Below are 18619 nucleotides of genomic sequence, written 5' to 3'. Positions count from 1 at the left end.
ATAATGCCATTTGCAGCAACATAGATGGACCTAGAGATTGTCATACGGAGTGAAGTAAGTCAGAATCTATGCTCTTTACCTCTAAGCCTCTTATACTTCCTGAATCAGAGTCTCTAAAGTGTTGGTGTCTGACTATCTCTTATTTTATAAAACAAACAAATTTCCACAGTGCCAGGTTTGGGGACCTCTAGGTTAAAAGCTATTCTATTGGAGACGCTCATGAGCTGAGGGAGGTGCTTACACTCAGTCAGGAGCTAAGAGCTTCCCGCTGACCCACCTGGTTGTCTGAAATAGGTACCATCTGCTGTGGTTAAGAGTTTGACCTCCATTTTCTCCTTACAACTGCCCTTCAAAGTAAGTATTGTTATCCTTATTTTATAGAGGAAGAAACTGAGTTTTCAGAAGATAACCCACCCCAGGTCATTCTCAGTAAGTGGCGAGGCAGAATTCAGGCTCTTAACATCAATCCCGCCTCTTCATTTAGGTCCACCAGTCAATCTCGATCAACTGGTTAGGGCACCTGCTCTGAGGTATTAGGGAAGAAGTCGTCCCAGAGCTGCTCTGCAATCTTCAAAGCAGAACCATAAACATGAATAGCTTTCAAGACTCCAGGGGAAAATTGCAATGGTAGAACCTCAGGCATTGTGATAAATGTATAGGAAAGACATATGGGGACCAGGAGGTCTGCTCCGCACCTTCTAGGATTACAGCACCTCTGTGGAAGTGCAGCCTGTGGGTACCCACGCACGCCTCCCACAGAGCTTCCCTCCAGTGCAATAGTAAGCCAAGGAGCGGGCTCTTTCTGACTCCCGCACTGTGAATTCTCTCTTCCTTTTCCTTTTTTCGGATCAACCATGAAACTTCGCCATGTGCCATAGAGTGTGGAGAAGGTTTTAAAAAAATGCTCTGTGTATGATTGTTAATGTATGCCCAATTTAAATAAACCACTGTTCACTGTATTGTACATAATGATGAAACTCAACTGCAAAATGGCTTTATGCTCTCTGGTCTAAAATATAGAATATGCTCAATATTAAAAATTAAAATTGATCCATCAAAATCTAATGGCTAAATAGGGATATTAAAAAGTCAGAGGCGAGCTTCCCTGGTGGCGCAGTGGTTGAGAGTCTGCCTGCCGATGCAGGGCACACGGGTTCGTGCCCCGGTCCAGGAAGATCCCACGTGCCGCGGAGCGGTTGGGCCCATGAGCCATGGCCGCTGAGCCTGCGCGTCCGGAGCCTGTGCTCCGCAACGGGAGAGGCCACGGCAGTGAGAGGCCCACGTACCACACACACACACACAAAAAGTCAGAGGCATTATTTGAATCCATGTAAAATTGTCATGGGATTCATGAAAATCATTGGCAAATTTTGACACAGGACAGAGTCTGAGGTAAAAATAATATCTCATGCAGACTGAATCACAGATTTGTGATGTCCATTTAGTATAAGGGTTCATCTAATTATACCCTGGTCTCAGCTTGATGGAGTCATTAGCTCCATCCCACCTCTCAGCCAGCTCTCTCCCAGTGTCACCTGAGGTACATGTGCTAACCGGAAGAGGGGGTGATCCCAACTGTAAATCAGCCAAGGGCTTCCCTGTGCTGGCATTGTCTTCAGCTCTTTGTAGTATTTTAATCATTTCAAAGTCTTTCTGGTTGGGTCTCTGCCTAACTAAGTGAAGCCTCTGTTGCTATTTGTTATTAAAACTTGTTTCAATTTCACTGCATTTTTATTGAGTCTTTACATAACTAAGCAATAAATAAAGCGCTGCATATTTAGTTTGGGTAGATTTATATGACTAATTTTTTATAATAGTTTAATACTAACTTCAAGACTTGGGGTTTTCTCCTCATTCTTCAGGGAGTTACAGTTGATGATCCATGAATTCTTGGTCATTTATCAGTCTTTTTTGTTTTTTTTTTTGTGGCACGTGGGCCTCTCACTGCCGTGGCCTCTCCCGTTGCGGAGCACAGGCTCCGGACGCGCAGGCTCAGCGGCCATGGCTCACGGGCCCAGCCGCTCCGCGGCACGTGGGATCTTCCTGGACCGGGGCACGAACCCGTGTCCCCTGCATCGGCAGGCGGACTCTCAACCACTGCGCCACCAGGGAAGCCCTATCAGTCTTTTTAATCACACCGGTGCTCTCAAGATGTAACAGAAAGAACATACCAACTTTGAAAATGGAAAAAGAAAATCTTTTATTTTACTCACTAATCCAAAAGAGAAATATGGATTTGGTCTTTTTGAACTATACTTTTTGTAAAGTTTATTTTACAATTATAATGTAATACAATATATGCTCATTTTAGAATGTATGAGAAATAGATAAAAGTGAAAAGAAATACCACATAGAATTCCACTGGCCAAAGATTATCTCTTTTGAAATTTTTTGTTTATTTATTTAAAGTGATTTTTCTCTTCTGCACACGATTTTTCTGAACTATACTCATAACAGACATCCAATTTTGAATCTAGTTTTTTAAACTTAACATTGTAAAAAAGTATTTTCTCATATTACATAAGTAATATTTTAAGAAATATAATATTCTGTTGAATAAATATATATAATAATTTGCATAAGCATTCAAAAACTGTTGGACAGTTTAGCCTGTTTTCAAGTTTTTACCATTTTATAAACAATTCTTCAATTAACACCTTTGCATAGAAATCTTTCTCTCTGTATACAGAATCTCATTTAGGATCCATTTCCAGAAGTAGAACTTTCTCGAAAATGAGTGTTCAATATTCTGGTGTATCTTATGAAATGGCTTTCTAAAAGGATTGTACTGATTTACATTGCCAGATTGCTGTTCAAATGTTTCTAATTCACTACATCCTCAAAAATATTGGTTATTACACAGGTTAAAATCCTCTCTAGGAATCTCAGTTGCTCATTGCTCTGGGTAGACTGGGTTCCAAGTGTTTTACAAGCCAAGCCAAGCTAAAGAATAGAACTTTCAGCTTTCAAGTCAATCATTAAAACATGAGAGTTCCTGACACATATCAGGCACTGGGAATTCAGATTTAAAAAGAGACATAGGGCCTCCCTGGTGGCGCAAGTGGTTGAGAGTCCGCCTGCCGATGCAGGGGATACGGGTTCGTGCCCCGGTCTGGGAGGATCCCATATGCCGCGGAGCGGCTGGGCCCGTGAGCCATGGCCGCTGAGCCTGCGCGTCCGGAGCCTGCGCGTCCGGAGCCTGTGCTCCACAACGGGGGAGGCCGCAACAGTGAGAGGCCCGCATACCGCAAAAAAAATAAAATAAAATAAAATAAAATAAAAAATAAAAAGAGACATTGCTGAGGAATTCGCCTCTTCTTCCCACAGTGAAGGGGCATTTCCCCACAATTGTAAATCCACATCTTCTGCATGTCCAAAAACTTACTGGGGACTTCCCTGGTGGTCTAGTGGTTAACACTCTGCGCTCCCAATGCAGGGTGCATGGGTTCGATCCCTGGTCAGGGAACTAAGGTCCTCATGCCACCTGGCGCGGACAAAAACAAAGCAAAACAAAACCCCCCAAAACTTACTGGACATTTCCACCTGGATATCCCTCTCCTTTCTTTTTACATTTCCTCTCTTTTTTCCTAGTTAACTCCTACACATTTACAGATCTCAGCTGTCACACCCCTTCTATAGCGAAGTCTTCCCTGACGCCCTCCTTTGGGCCCTCATAGCTCCCTCTACTTCCTTCCTTCAACTTACCATGAGTTATTATTATATATTGTGTGATCATTTGATTAGGATCTATTTCCCTTCTAAGCTGTCATGGGAGCCACGGGGCCATGTCTGTTTTCCCCACTCTTGTGTCCCCGACAATTAGCACAGTCCCCAGCTCTCAGAGACATCCGGTCAATATTTATTGAATAAGCAAAAGGCAAGCTCAACTTGACTTCCTCTGTTAAGCCAGAAATGCTCTCTCCCTCCTCTGAAATGCTATGGCTCTTGAGTCCCCCATCGCTCACTCCGATGGCCTTTACGGTACACTGCCTGGTAGTGTGGCTAACTGTACATGTCTTGTCTCCCCAGCTAGATCGTGAATGCCTGTGGGCTGGAGATCAGAGCTTCCATGCAACTGTAGCTCTCATAGTGCTTAGCCCAATTTCCAGCATCTGACATGTGCACAGTAACAATTTATTCAGAGAACTAATAAAGATGTTGGCTTTTCTTTTTCTGTCCCCTAGCAATGTTGGTGGTGACGGGAGGAAGTTATAATTCCCTGATGTTTGGAAATACAATAGAGACCACATTTTATAGGTTACAGCTAGGAAAAGATATTAGGATGTTGTCCTTTTATTGCAAGAACATCTCTGCCAATTTGCTTGGCAAAGCAAAGACTTTTCTGTAAGCACAGCAACTGGTTCTAATTTTATGCAAGAAAAGGAAAACATAACCCCAAAGCTGTATCTCCACACAAAGGTGAGCTGTGTTTATTCATTCATTTGAGTTACATTATATTTATTTGCTAATGATCATATACGTTCTCATCACAACTGTAACTATTTCAACCTTCAGCTTTTCACTCACCTTCACAGTGGAAGATGTTGGACAAGGGTGTCAGAAACGTGGGATGAGCAGGTCAGAACCAAGAGTGTGGACAAACATGAGGAGGACCAGATCTCTTCTGGGGACGCATTGGCCAGGGCCTGCCTGCAGAGAAGTGCAGAGATTCTCAGCGGCTGGGCCAAGCATTCACCCTGAGGCATGGTTTTCAGAGACAGTGCTGTGTCAGAGAAAGATGCAAACCCAGCCCAAGGAGCCCTGGACTGTGAGGACTGGGGCGTGAGAAGGTTGCCTGGTGGAATGAAGAGAATCATGCAGGGAACAAGGTACAGCGAGGGTGAGGCCCTTGCTTTAGTAAGACAAGTCCTTGACTTTGGGAGCATCCAGCGGACACCTCTTTCATTCAGACCCAGGTTGCAGGAGGGCTGGGGCAGTTCCTCAAGGGGTCCAGGGTAGACCATGAAGGGGGGGCAGGGGCGCTTCTGACATATCCCTGTGTTTGAGATGCTTACAATTTGATTCTTCACAGATGGTCAAAACCACACCTGACTTTAAGGAAAGACACTAAATTACACATGGGAAGGTACACGCCTGGATGCATACTCCAAAGCCCAAGATGCTGGGTGAACTATGACAAGAGTGTGTCAGAGCTTCTGGAGTTATACATTCAGGAAGGGATCGCTGGAGGAGGAGGTTAGAAAAAATCGTCCCGTTATGTATTTCCTCCTTACACATTAAACCTCCTGCCCTCACCTTCTAACTTGCTCTGTTTGCCCTCTGATGGTCTTCTGCCTGGATTCTACCTCCTCATAGGACCTTCACAACGGCGCTGCCTTTTGAGTGGGTTTTTTTATTCTCAGCCCTGTCTCTCTACTCACACTTAACTCCATGGTCTGTGTCCTGCAGCCGGGTCCTCCCCTCCCCAAGCCCATGTCAAACCAACGCAGATCTGGATGAGAAATGTGCACATTAATAGCCTGCTTGCCAATGATACTGAGTTGCATATTGCTCAAAGTGAGTTAGACACGTTCTTACCTTCTGGGAGCACATAAGCTAAAGCAAAATAGACGGACACAGAAGAGACATAATAACTGACAACACACCAGAGGAAAAGGCCATGAAAAATTTATATTGTGAAAATCAAAGGGATTGTCATCATTCTCCCTTATCTACTGGAAGCCTCAAGCATCACCCCTATGTGGAGGACTACTAAATCTCTGTCTCCAGACTTACTGCCTTACTCAACTTCCAACTGGAAATCTGCAGTTGTGTCTGGTACCTCTCTGCTCAAATATCTCATTCTCCAAGATGGGAATTTCCCACCTTAATGCAGCATTCTTTGTCCCTTTCCCAGTATTTCTCTTCTCAGCTGGTTTGTCTGTACCTATACCAACCACGGACATTCTGTTAGCATTTTACAGATTATAAAACCTGTCCTCAACTTGAATTTAGTAATTTCCCCAGTTACCTAGGTTTGGAGCCTGAAACATCAACATTAACTCCTGTTTCTCTTTCATCACATTTTCTACCCATGTACTTAGTTCAATCTATAAATAGTGTGATTATCATAACTCTTTTTTTTCCCTTGAGGAAAAAGAATGATCTCATTTATTTATACGGAGAGAGCCAAAGGGTTTTTGCAAACTGAGATATCTGCCATTGAGCTTAGGCAGTGCTGCAAATTTGAAACTAGGCCCCAGTGCAACGCAAGGCTTACTAACATAATGGACTATCAATGGGCTATTTGATTATCGATTTGATGCATATACAACATCCACATAGTAAAATACCACTTGATTGTTTTAATAGAAAATTGTGTTTTACCCCAATGCTCATAGCAGCACTATTCACAATAGCCAAGACATAGAAACAATCTAAATGTCCATCAGCAGATGAATGGATAAAGAAGATGTGGTACATATACACAATGGAATACTACTCAGCCATGAAAAAAGAATGAAATAATGCCACTTGCAGCAACATGGATGGACCTAGAGATTATCATACTAAGTGAAGTAAGTCAGAAAGAGAAAGACAAATACCATATGATATCATTATTTGTAGAATCTAAAAGTATGACAGAGGGGACTTCCCTGGCAGTCCAGTGGCTAAGACTTTGCCTTCCAATGCAGGGGTTGTGGGTTCGATCCCTGCCAGGGAGCTAAGATCCCGCATGCCTGGGGGTCAAAAAATCAAAACATAAAGCAGAAGCAATATTGTAACAAATTCAATAAAGACTTTTAAAATGGTCCACATCAAAAACAATCTTAAAAAAAAAGTAAAATAAAAATATGACACAAATGAACCTATCTACAAAAGAGAAACAGACTCACAGACACAGAGGACAGACTTATGGTTGCTGGGGGGATGGATTGGGAGTTTGGGATTAGCAGATGCAAACTGCTATATAGAGAATGGATAAACAACAGGCCCTATTGTATAGCACAGGGAACTATATTCAACATCCCGTGATGAATCATAATGGAAAAGAATGTATATATATAAATATATATATATATATATAACTGCATCACTTTGCTGTACAGTAGAAATTAACACAACATTGTAAATCAACTATAGTTCAATAAAATAAAACTTTTTTACAAAGTAAAGAAAAGAAAAAGAAAATTGTGTTTTAGTAGACCCTTCTACAAGTTAAATGACATCTCTCATATATTTACCCTCATAGCAACAGGTATATCCACCCCAGATGAATTCTCTGTACTATTCCCCCACCATAAACTGCACCCCCCCACCCCCGTTTTTTCTTTTTTTGGTTGGGGGATATTTTGCCACTTAGAACGCTTCCAAACAGCACCAAGAAGGCATGTTAAATTCAACATTTACTTTTTCTATCAGAAAACTAACTGGAGGAGGAGAAAGACTACAGGCAATAGATTTCTGGGGAAAGGAAGGAAGACCCCCAGGTAAACAGGATTTTGAGAGAAAGGCAATCCAGTGGACTAGAAGTTAGATTCATTCATAGACAATTTCCCATGGAGGGAGATGACTTGAACTGAAAAAAGCCAGCGCGGCGAAGTGTAGTGAAGACAGTGGCTACCTCCACAGATACGTCAGCTATTCGGTGAGGATATTTGGGTGACTTTCTACCTTTCTGAACCCTAAGGTTGGCACTGCTAGCCAGTGGAAACATGAGTGTCAGCAGCACTAAGTAGGTTTAATTCGTTCAAGGAGTCTCGTGTTAAAAACAACTCAAGGGCTTCCCTGGTGGCGGAGTGGTTGAGAATCTGCCTGCAGATGCAGGGGACACGGGTTCGTGCCCCGGTCTGGGAAGATCCCACATGCCATGGAGCGGCTGGGCCCGTGAGCCATGGCTGCTGAACCTGCGTGTCCGGAGCCTGTGCTCTGCAACGGGAGAGGCCACAACAGTGAGAGGCCCGCGTACCGCAAAAAAAAAAAAAAAAAAGCAACTCAAGAAAATGTTCCAAATATTTTCTTAATTTGGAAGCTCTGCTTAGTGTAAAGCTTGACAAGAGAAGGGCTGAGATTCAAAATTACTGATAACAACTTCTAACAATAGAAAATTATAACATACTCATTTACAAAGCTTATATTCTTAATATGCCTTAACACCAGATTCACATGTATATCACATTTATAAGAATATAAATTGTATAACAAATGATACATTTATCCAGACATTTCAGGAGCAATTCTGAGCCCATGAGACACACTGTACTTTAATTTTTGCTAAACTAATCTTTTATATATGTGGAAAAAATTCATTCAGGTACCAGATTCTTTCATATTTAACTTCCCCCTTTGTTTTGCTTTTGGAAAACTCCCTAAAAGTCCATTTGGCTGTTTTTGATCACTTTAAAAATGGTGAAAATGTTTGTTTGTGGGAAAAAAAGACACATGAATTTTTATACTCATAAGTAAAAATGGCTTTTTTTTTTTTTGTGCTGTACACGGGCCTCTCACTGTTGTGGCCTCTCCCGTTGCGAAGCACAGGCTCCGGACGCGCAGGCTCAGGGGCCATGGCTCACGGGCCCAGCCGCTCCATGGCATGTGGGATCTTCCCAGACCGGGGCACGAACCCGTGTCCCCTGCATCGGCAGGCGGACTCTCAACCACTGAGCCACCAGGGAAGCCCGCTTTGTTTTTAATAACGTTCGCATGTACTAAATTTGGTTGTAGATGAGGAATAAGACATTATTTAAGGAAAGTCAATTTTGAGTACCTGTATTTGTAAATGTTAAAAAAATTTATTTCTGTACAGACCCAATGCAGTGTGCTACCTTTATTTAAGTACATTACTGTCCTTTTGCCTGTGTTTACTGTAAGCATGACTCAGTGATGACTTGCTTCTGTAAACCACAAAATTTGAAAAGTACATTATCTGAGTCAATATGAATTTTTAAAAATAATTAGATATGGGGCTTCCCTGGGGGCGCAGTGGTTAAGAATCCGCCCGCCAATGCAGGGGGCAGGGGTTCGAGCCCTGGTCCGGGAAGATCCCACATGCCGCAGAGCAACTAAGCCCGTGCGCCACAACTACTGAGCCTGCGCTCTAGAGCCCGCGAGCCACAACTACTGAGCCCACGTGCCACAACTACTGAAGCCCACGTGCCTAGAGCCTGTGCTCCACAACAAGAGAAGCCACCACAATGAGAAGCCTGTGCACCGCAACGAAGAGTAGCCCCCACTCGCCACAACTAGAGAAAAGCCCACATACAGCAACGAAGACCCAACACAGCCAAAAATAAAAAAAAATAAAAAAATAAAAAAATAATTAGATATGACTTTATGAGACTAGGTTGTAGATCTTCACAATACTTCTGGCTAATGGAGAAGCAAGAAAAGGGTCACATAAATGATCAAATTCGAATTACAGAATGCTTCATTATTAAGAGATCATCAGTTTTATCCCTTAATAAATATACAGTAGCTTGAACCGATGACTATCAGTGTGCTGTCGCATACAGGACTGCTATTTGGTAAGTGCAGACAACACTGAGTACTTGTTATCATCCCCAGTGGCTTGAAGGTGACTGGAAATTGAGACATGCCTGTCTTTCCAGAACTGGGACTTTCTTTTTATTTTATTACTGCCTGACCTTGGTGGGAAACAGTATCGTACAGTTACTTGGTGATGATGGCAGGCAAAGCCCAGGCATACCTCTCTCCCAGAGGACCAGAGCCCATAGGACAGAAGCCCAGAAATGAGGGCCCCCAGTGTTGATGAGAGAGACCTTGAAAGACCTGGTACCCAAGAGTACCCTCTCCCTGGACAGCCTGACGGAGGTTCCACAGTCTCATTTGGAAAATAATTTCATTCGCAAATAGCTTTTGCTTTTAGCAAATGCATCATTTTATTGAGCGAAGTTTTGCTTAGTTGCAACATCCAGCCTTCAGCCCTATTCCACAGCACACCACCTATACTGTATCTTCAGATTGTGTCTCCTTTAAAATATATATATATATATTTATTTATTTGGTTGCGCCGGGTATTAGTTGCAGCATGCGGGACCCAGCTCCCTGACCAGGGATGGAACCCAGGCCTCCTGCACCGGGAGCACTGAGTCTCAACCACTAGACCACCAGGGAAATCCCCAGATTTTGTATCTTTTTAAAAGCTACCTCTGGGAATTGTGCTTTCACCGCTGTGGGCCTGGTTCAATCCCTGGTCAGGAACTAGGATCCCGCAGGCCCTGTGACGCCGCAAAAAAAAAAAAATTCCAGGATCAGACACACTAAAAAAAAAAAGCCTAAAGGCTACCTCTTTAACCATGAAGTTGTAGCACACGAAAAAATTCCCAGAGTTTCTATCTTTTTAATCGAAGTTGATATTATGTTCATTCTCCCATAGCCTACCCTTTGTCTGTTTTAAGATAAGGTGTATATTTGTTCTATTATATTTTATGTTTTGGATTTTTAATCTGTCAATCTCAGCTATCAAGATAATATTGAATCCTAGTACTTTCTAAGATTAGAAAGAAATCCACATTTATTGAAGCTCTCTCCTGGGTGTTTCACTTCTGCTGTGTAGTTTAATTCTTGCAAAGCCTCTAGAAGGTATTCTCACATTACTGAGACTCGGAGAAGGAAATCGAAGCTCACAGAAGCTCCCACAGCTGGTGAGTGGGTGCGTGGACGCCTGGGTGGCACCCTCCAATGGGTTAGCAGTCCCTTGGAATGTGGATCAATCATAAACATGATAAAGTGGTCTTCCAGGCTAACAAAAACAATTCAATGGACAGGACTAGGGAACAGAAACTTCACAGTGGGGATCCCTCTTCAGGCTCATACAGGGCCAACAGTCCACTCAGGTTGTTCAGTCATCCATGGAGCCCACCACCTCCACGCGGAGCCCACATATCTCCTCTGACCGAGAGACCCTGAGAGATTTTGTTATACATCTATCACAAATCATGGTAACACAGTACACAGCCTTCCCTTATTTTAAAAAATTAACCTCAATTATTTATTTATTTATTTATTGCGGTACGCGGGCCTCTCACTGTTGTGGCCTCTCCCGTTAAGGAGCACAGTCTCTGGACACGCAGGCTCAGCGGCCATGGCTCACGCGCCCAGCCGCTCTGCGGCATGTGGGATCTTCCCGGACCGGGGCACGAACCCGTGTCCCCTGCATCGGCAGGCGGACTCTCAACCACTGCACCACCAGGGAAACCCTATTTATTTATTTTTGGGGCACGGCATGTGGGATCTTTGTTCCCAGACCAGGGATCAAACCCGGCTCCTTGGCAATGAGAGTACGGTGTCCTAACCACTGGACCACCAGGGAATTCCCTAAAATAAATCTTAAAAAAAATCTTTTTGAATAACTGAAGTTAGTTTGGTTGTATCTTTCACTTGTTCCTTTTCTCAGTGTTTACTTACCATCTGTTTTTCATCAATTTTCAGCGTTTGCTGGGAAATCAAACAAATTCTGGTCTACATTCTCTGGAATACATTTTTCTTCCCTTGTTGAATTTTTGCACATTTGGTTGCTATCTGTTTTAAGTGTGTAAACGATTACTGAGAATGGCTCAGATTACATTTTTATACAACCATTGGATGTACTTCATGTTGTGTTTTTTTAAATTGAGGTACAATTGACATATAACATTATATTAGTTTCAGGTGTACAATATAATGATTTGATATTTGTATATATTATGAAATGACCAGCACAATGAGGCTTGTTAACATCTGTCACTATACACAGTTTCAGAATTCTTTTTCTTGCGATGAGTAATTTTGAGGTCTACTCTCTTAGCAACTTTCAAATATGCAGTACTGTATTATTTTTTTAAATACATTTATTTATTTTATCTTTGGCTGCGTTGGGTCTTTGTTGCTGTGCATGGGCTTTTCTCTGGTTGTGGCGAGCGGGGCCTACTCTTTGTTGTGGTGCGCGGGCTTCTCACTGCGGTGGCTTCTCTTGTTGCAGAACACAGGCTCTAGGCGCACGGGCTCAGTAGTTGTGGCACGTGGGCTCAGTAGTTGTGGCTCGTGGGCTCTAGAGCACAGGCTCAGTAGTTGTGGCACATGGGCTTAGTTGCCCCACGGCATGTGGGATCTTCCTGGACCAGGGCTCAAACCCGTGTCCCCTGCATTGGAAGGTGGATTCTTAACCACTGGGCCACCAGGGAAGCTCAGTAATGTATTATTATCTATGGTAATTATCAGAAGTTGTACATTACCTCCCCAGGACGTATTTATTTTATAACTGGAAGTTTGTACCTTTTGACTCCATTTCCCCATTTTACCCACCCCCAGCCCCTATCTCAGGCAACCACCAATCTGTTCTCTGTATCTGTAAGTTTGGGTTTTAAAATTTTTTAAATTTATTTTTATTTTTATTTTATTTTTTAAACTTTATTTATTTATTTATTTTTGGCTGCTGTGTCTTTGTTGCTACGCACAGGCTTTCTTTAGTTGTGTCGAGTGGGGGCAACTCTTCACTGAGGCACATGGGCTTCTCATTGCGTTGGCTTTTCTTGTTGCACAGCATGGGCCCTAGGTGCACGGGCTTCAGTAGTTGTGGCACACAGGCTCAGTAGTTGTGGCTCGCAGGCTCTAGAGTGCAGGCTCAGTAGTTGTGGCGCACAGGCTTACTTGCTCCGTGGCATGTGGGATCTTCCTGGACCAGGGCTCGAACCTGTGTTCCCTGCATTGGCAGGTGGATTCTTAACCACTGCACCACCATGGAAGTCCCTGGGGATTTTTTTAGATTCCACATGTAAGTGACATCATACGGTATTTGTCTTTCTCTGTCTGACTTATTTCACTTAGCGTAATAGCCTCTAGGTCCATCCTTGTTGTCACAAATGGCAAGATCTCATTGTGTTTTATGGCTGAGTGGTATTCCATTGTATTTATATACCACATCTTCTTTATCCTTTCCTCTGTTGATGGGCACTTAGGTTGTTTCTATATCTTGGTGATTTTAAATAATGCTTCAGTGAACATGGGGGTACATATATCTTTTCAAATTCGTGTTTTTGTTTTCTTTGGAAAAATACCCAGGTGCTGGATCATATGGTAGTTCTATTTTTAGTTTTTTGAGGAACCTCCATACAGTTCTCCATAGTGGCTGCACCAATTTACATTCCCACCAACAGTGCATGAGGGTTTCCATTTCTTATGTTGCTTTGATCTTAAAGTGACAAAGTTTTCATATTAGAAGTGTCTCTGCTATTCCTGGTCCCATTAGAAAGCCATCTTTCTCTTGTAATACTATTTTTTTTTTTTTTTTTTTTTGCGGTATGCGGGCCTCTCACTGCTGTGGCCCCTCCCGTTGCGGAGCGCAGGCTCCGGATGCGCAGGCCCAGCGGCCATGGCTCACGGGCCCAGCCGCTCCGCGGCATATGGGATCCTCCCAGACCGGGGCACGAACCCGTGTCCCCTGCATCGGCAGGCGGACTCTCAGCCACTGCGCCACCAGGGAGGCCCTGTAATACTATTTTAATGCCCAGGGTTTTTTGTTTTCTGTTTTTTGTGTTTTTTTAGTGACTTCAGGGTTATCTCTCTATAAACAGAGTCCAGGACGTTCCTCTTACTCTTCATTTTTTTTAAATTTATTTAATTTATTTATTTTTGGCTACATTGGGTCTTCGTTGCTGTGCGTGGCCTTTCTCCAGTTGCGGAGAGTGGGGGCCACTCTTCGTTGCAGTGCGCGGGCCTCTCATTGCGGCGGCCTCTCTTGCTGTGGAGCGTGGGATCTAGGCACGCAGGCTTCAGTAGTTGTGGCACACAGGCTCAGCAGCTGCGGCTCACGGGCTCCAGAGCGCAGGCTCAGTAGTTGTGGCGCACGGGCTTAGTTGCTCTGCGGCACATGGTATCTTCCTGGACCAGGGGCTCAAACCCGTGCCCTCTGCATTGGCAGGCAGACTCTTAACCACTGCGCCACCTGGGAAGCCCCCTCTTACTCTTTCATGTCATGGCTGTTGTGCTCAGTCTTCCATAAAACCCTAGAGTGTGAGTCAAGTTCAAATTCAAGGGCAGATTTACCATTCTTCTTTGCAATCTCAAGTACGTGGGTGATTTCTCTTCCAACTTTCTTGTCATGTAAGTGCCCCCAAAGCCAGTGAGATGAAACAGCAAAGGACTGGCGTTTTGCTTTCCAAACATCCGAGGGTTAGGTGAGTCTGTAGACTGCTCAGCCAGGTTGCGCAGAGTGGTGCGGCCACCGAAGGACCTGCTGGTCCAGATGCATTCACTTAAGGCGCCGTAATCACTTATCTGCTCCCTCGTTTCAGCACGGCTCTTCCTGCATTCCCGACAGCACTTAGCTCTACCTAATGGACAGAATGGGATTCCCAGATGATGCTGCCCCATAAATCCAACCTAAAGACCATACATTAACGTCTTCAGCGGGCACAGAACCTATGGCGTGCTCACTCCAGGAGTCTTACATTTTAAGATAAAGCAGTTGCCCTTGCAGGGAATTTGAACAACTTTAGAGTAAATCCAGTTTCCTTTACTATTTCCACAGGTGTGGGTTGGGGTGACCCTGCTCAACTAAGAGAACTCCCCATTGGCAGGACCAGTGGGAGGCTTGTCTGTAGCCGTGAAGTCGGCTTGCCTCTGTGTCATCTGGAAAGGTTGCCAGAAAGCCTTGACTAAGGAAAGGAGAGTGTACATGCTGCCCTGAATGAGGACAGAAATAGCCCAATTATAGGAAAGTTCTTAGAGCCAGATACCTGTTCACTCAGTGCATTGAGCACCTAAAATAAATAGTTCTGTTCTAAGCTCCAGAGAAGGCGTTAAAATATACATGATGGGGAACTTCCCTGACGGTCCAGTGGTTAAGACTCCAAGCTGCCACTGCAGGGGGCACAGGTTCAATCCCTGGTCAGGGAACTAAGGTCCTGCAGGCCGGGTGGCACGGCCAAAAAAAAGATAATAATTAAAAAATAAATAAGTAAAAAATAAATAAATAAAATATATGTGATGGGCTCCGACTGAAAGACGAGTTTAAGTTTGCCCTTTGGTTTTGGAGTTATGCTTTGAGTTTGGCAGTGTGCTATGTATGTCTTTACCCTCTTCCATGTGGTAGTCTCTCCTCAGCCTTCAGCTCTTGGGATAGATATAGTTTCCCTGAGAAGCCCACCCTGAGCACCTTATCTGAAGTAGTCTCCTCCCTCCTTCCACCCCTGTGTATCACATCACTTTGCTTATTTACTCTATGGCACAGACCACAATTTATGTTATTTCATTATTTTTTAAGTATATTTATTTATTTTTATTTATTTATTTTTGGCTGTGTTGGGTCTTTGCTTTTGCGTGCGGGCTTTCTCTAGTTGCAGTGACCGGGGGCTATTTGTTGTGGTGCACAGGCTTCTCATTGTGGTGCCTTCTCTTGTTGCGGAGCACGGGCTCTAGGCATGCGGGCTTCAGTAGTTGTGGCTCGCGGGCTCTAGAGCGCAGGCTCAGTAGTTGTGGCTCACAGGCTTAGTTGCTCCACAGCATGTGGCATCTTCCTGGACCAGGGCTCAAACCCATGTCCCCTGCATTGGCAGGTGGATTCTTAACCACTGCACCACCAGGGAAGTCCCAGACCACAATTTGTAATCTGATATTTATTTACCTGCATGTGTAGTTTCTGTCTCATATACTTGTTTATTATCTCACAATCTCAGGGACCCTCTGTTTTTTTCTTTCTACAGTATCCCCAATACGTAGCACACAATGCCTAATTGGTACTTAGTAGGTTCTTAATAAATACTGAATTAATAAGTGAATCCATCCATTCAGTAGCTAGCACTACTGAAATTCAATGATGAGATCCCTTATTTTTTTAAAGCTTTCATTTAGTTGTTATAAAGTTGCATATATGTATATATAGTTTTTTTTTTTTTTTTTTTTTTTGCGGTACGCGGGCCTCTCACTGCTGTGGCCTCTCCCGTTGCGGAGCACAGGCTCCGGACACGCAGGCTCAGCGGCCATGGCTCACGGGCCCAGCCGCTCCGTGGCATGTGGGATCCTCCCGGACCGGGGCACGAACCCATGTCCCCTGCATCGGCAGGCGGACTCTCAACCACTGCGCCACCAGGGAAGCCCCGTAAAGTTGCATATATTTTATTATAAGATTTTATTCGTCATACTTGTAGACTGGTTTGGGACAAGTTGCTCAAACCACAACTCCAATGCCTACCAATAGACCTAAATGTTCTTCAGACGTGGCGGTATTATATTTATTAGCTATCCCAATTCTCTTATATCCCGATGTGTTTGCTCCTACTACAGCTGCGCCAATGTTATCAGACTGACCTCTCCGTTGGCAAGAGCTATGGTGTCTCCAGTGAGGATTCACACTGAGGCCAGGGAGGGAGGGGAGAGTAAAATGATCCAAGGAGTTTGGGGAGAAAATACTAGAACTTTTGTTTATGTACTTTTACTTACAGATAAGAAAGATATTAAGCTTTATGAATATTTAATATGTTTTGACAGTAGTTCATGTATGGATCTGTACATTAACAAACAGATGTTAGGGGTACATGTTCAATTTTTTTTTACTGATGAGGTTCTCAATTTGAAAAGTGTAGGGACTTCACTGTTGGTCCAGTGGTTAAGACACCACACTCCCACTGCAGGGGGGCGCGCAGGTTCCATCCCCGGTCGGGGAACTAAGATTCCACATGCCGTACAGCACCGCCAAAAGATAAAATAAAATAAGAAGTGTAGAAACCACTAGACCACAATATCATGTTAATGTAAGTTTCTTAAAGGCACAATTGTTTGTTTGATTAACGAGGTCAAAAATCACGGATGCTGCTCGGTTCAGGATAATTCACTTTCCATTGGAAAAAATGAAAGCATTAGGTTGCGCCTCTGGCCAGTCTGTAGTTCTCCACAGCATCCCTTTGTAAACACTTAGGACTAGTCCTAGGAAAACAACTCAAAATGGAAGCCTCACAGACAGTGGGTCAGTAGAATTATCTTAGTTTATGAAGGGTAGAATATTCTATTTTTACCATAGGCTTTTCCCTCAGGGCTTCATGAGTCAGAGAAACTATGTCTGTTCCCGAGTTGATGCGTAATCCTGCTTGAGTTGATGAAGGTCAAGCTGGAGGGTCATTTATGTGATGGGAACTCACATGCTTCGCTTGCATACTTCTGGTGGCGTGGGACTCACTGCCTCTTGAATGACTCTAGTCCTCGCATTGACTTGAACTCTGCCCTTCCATAACTTCTGTCCATAGGTCTTCCCAGCCCTCCAAACAAGCCCAACCCTCTTCCACAGGAATGCTTCCCAAGGGCTGGAAGAGAGCTTCTTGGGTCTCTCATAGGTTTTTCTGCTTCAGGCCAGATATTCCTAGGCTTTTCAAGTTTTCCCCAAATTCCATGGTCTTTAGAAACCACACACCCTAGTTATCCTCCTTGAAATGAGCTCTGGTTTTTCCGCCTCCCCTGCAGCGCGGTGCCCAGAACTAGATGTAATTACAGAGAGATGGCCTAGTGAGTGTAGGCCAGGCACCCTCCCCCGCATCGCTCTGATCACTGTGTTTGTATCGCGTACAGCGTACATGAGCGTACATGAGCGCAGGGCTGGCTCTTCTTGCAGACACGTTATGTTGCAGACACACACTGAGCCTTGGGATTAAGAAATCCCCTCTGTCCTCACCAGGAGCAAAAGTGAATGATGGATCTTTGTTTCATGGTTCTCTGGACTTCAGAGGGGAAAATATGCTATAAATTTAGAGCGCTAGCGATTTGCAACATTCTGCTGGCTTCTGATCCTTATCGATGAGCACGCAGACTGATTTATGTCGGCAGCCAGAGTGTACATACTCCTTTGCATTCTTCTCTTTTCTCTTGCGATTCTCTTACGTGTGCCTTTCGATCTATCAACAGAATCTGTAAACTCGATTCCCTTTAAGAGCAACGTAACATTCCATTGTCTTAATGTACCACAGTTCGCATAACCTTTTCTCAGTTTGGGGCATTGGGTCACACCCCATTTTTCCACTGCTGTGAATGGTGTTACCGTAAACCTCTCTGTGCAATTGGCTTTCTTTTCGCTTTTGCATATTACCCTGAGGTATATTCCACAGTGGGATGATTGGGTCAAAGTGTATGAACACTTTTATAGCTTTCTTTCTATATTGCCAGGCTGATCTCCAGAGGGGATGGATATTTTTCAAAAGTGCCAACTAAGATAATGGGGCCTGCAGAGACTGTAGCTTAACTGGAAAGGTTGGTCCTGCATGTTGTCTCAAGTCCCCTTTCCAGCACCGGTGATCGAAACGTGAGGGAGGAGACTCTAGGAAGACCAGCACCCTTTGTACCCAGAAGTGTTTACCCAGAAGTGCATTTGCTTCTTTTCTCTGAGGCGATTTGTGTCTTCTGAGAGGAGGTTGCACAGCCTGACCTAGGCTCTAATCCCAGTTTTACCACCCCTCACTGTGTGCTCTTAGACAAGTCTCCTAACCTCTCTGAGCCTGATTCCTTCCTCCTCTGTGCAGAGATTAAATGATAGTCCTTACTCAGAGGGCTTTGAGAAGGTCTGGGCTCTTGTTATTACCTATGACTCGCTTGGTGTGAAGGCTCTATGTGTTTCCTCCTTCTTTGTACTGCTAGGGGCCAGCTCTGTGCTTGTCCCGTGCTTGAGGGCAGTAAACGTCTATTGTGGAATGCATGGATT

The sequence above is a fragment of the Mesoplodon densirostris genome, chromosome 20, assembly GCF_025265405.1.
Source record: "Mesoplodon densirostris isolate mMesDen1 chromosome 20, mMesDen1 primary haplotype, whole genome shotgun sequence".
Taxonomy (NCBI): Eukaryota; Metazoa; Chordata; class Mammalia; order Artiodactyla; family Ziphiidae; genus Mesoplodon; species Mesoplodon densirostris.
The sequence above is the reverse complement of the archived record's forward strand: the minus strand, read 5'-3'. Positions refer to the sequence as shown.